The sequence below is a fragment of the Prunus persica genome, chromosome G4 (genome assembly GCF_000346465.2).
Source record: "Prunus persica cultivar Lovell chromosome G4, Prunus_persica_NCBIv2, whole genome shotgun sequence".
NCBI classification, from domain to species: Eukaryota; Viridiplantae; Streptophyta; class Magnoliopsida; order Rosales; family Rosaceae; genus Prunus; species Prunus persica.
The window spans coordinates 24,319,942-24,321,962 of NC_034012.1; the positions used below are offsets into that span (position 1 = coordinate 24,319,942).

At 36.4% G+C, this 2,021-nt stretch overlaps 1 non-coding gene across 1 annotated transcript; it reads left to right on the forward strand.

Annotated features, from left to right (window-relative positions):
• Nucleotides 871–943, forward strand: TRNAK-CUU. The gene has a single exon. It is a non-coding gene; the product is annotated as a tRNA-Lys (tRNA).

Here is a 2,021-nt window from a genome sequence, read left to right on the forward strand (position 1 = left end):
GAGAGATTATGAATGTTGCTGGTGATTGCTAGATAATCTCAAGTTTGAGAAAACAAGGCCAATATCTGAAAAAACAAGTAAATAATGCATTTGAGCGTTTGAGAATTTATCATCAAGTTGAGAAGTGGTGTGACAGCCTCAGACAATTGTTTTATTCCCCTACTTAACAAGATTGAAACCAGTCATATTCAGGTTTGTCTTCACCACTTCCACCTCCTAAGTCATCTTCTTTGTCTTCTTATGTTTAACAGGAGCTACGGTTGGTAAAAGAGTGTTGTGTTTCAACTGCAGAAGAAAAAATCCGACGATGAATAGTAGTAGGGCATGTTTCTGTATGTAGTGCATTCCATCAATACTAAATCAGTAAAAAAATCTTAAATTTATTGGTAATCCAAGCACCTGCCAAGCTTGGGATGAGAATAACAGTATTGGAAGTGATTTACCAACTACTAGAACTGCTACAGTGTCTTCAATTATAGGACAAAGGAATGGCAGCCAACATCAACTCTTGATGAAGATGGACTTATGCATCAATTACGAGCTACTCTCATCCAGATTATTGATGCTTCACTTATGAACATATTTCATTTAAAACTCTTCTTGAATTGTTTTAGCAAAAAGTATTTGCTGATGTTTTAATGTGATTATATGCAGCCAAGCTGCCTCCAGCAAATCTGCAACAAACCCTGCAACAGCAGAATCCATTTGTCCCTCTTATGCTGGAGTGTGTGGATGCCATCACTGAACTCCAGAGGCTTCATTCATTGATGAAGGGAGAGTTGGTTTCGTCACCTTATGCGGGCATCTGATGTAGTCTGCGATATCCCAATAGCCTTCTAATACCTATAAGTGTCCACAATCTAACAAGTTGCCCGTCTAGCTCAGTTGGTAGAGCGCAAGGCTCTTAACCTTGTGGTCGTGGGTTCGAGCCCCACGGTGGGCGCTAGTGTTTCCCCTTTCATTAACTTTTTGGCATTCAAAATTCATCTTCAATCTTCAAAAGCATTTTACAGCACTAATTTTTTTATTTGAAAGAGAAATTTACATAAAGGCATGTGAGCTATTACCATATAAACTTTAATTTTTTTATTTTTAACCACCTGAACTAAACTTTATAAAGTGTTGTAATCCATCACATTTTTCCAACGCCAATCTCACTCTTCATGCGAATCCAAACAATTCAACACAATCCCCTTCATACAATCCTCCCTTATATTGAGGGATCTAAATAGGCAACTTCAAAATATTAAGGGCACCAAAAGTAGTGAAATTGGGCACAATCAAGGAAATAAAAAAACTGGGGGTAGTGCAGTTTGATCAACGTACCAACTACCAAGAACTTAGTCTTGGCTGCTATGCAAGTGATGAGTTCCAAATTAAATTTTGGGACATGGACAATGTAGACCCGTTGAATGCTACTGATGTGGAGGATGGGTTAAGGATAAGGCAGCTCTCTCTCTCTCTCTCTCTCTCTCTCTCTCTCTCTCTCTCTCTCCAAAATAAATTTTAGTGTTAGCCGTACAATCTGTAATATTATTGAACAAAACTCCTTAAATATATTTTTACATGATCAAAACTCCTTATACCTCCATTCTTTTAATTGAACAAACACCAATTTATTTTGAGGCTAATAAAGAAACCCAAAAACGAAATTTCATTCAACCACCACTTAATCACAACTTTTCTCTTTTTTTTCACCAATTGTATGATTTTTTTTTTTTCGGAAATGAAACACCCCTTCCCAAACTTCGTATGAAAAACACATCCCAATTAAAGCTCAAGAGTTCCTTAGAAAGGTACATACTTGTTTTTCAGGCTAAGGTGAGAAAATATAATTGGTTAAATGAAAGAAAAGGTTTACATGTAGGCTCAAAATGGTTAACAATGGAAAATCATGCTTAAGCATGCATAAAGTTAGCTTGAAAGGCACAAACGATCCAAAAAGGGCCTTAATATCATTTCTTAAATGTCATGAAATCAAATTACAAAAGAATGAATGACTTTTAAGTGTTCAACCAAAT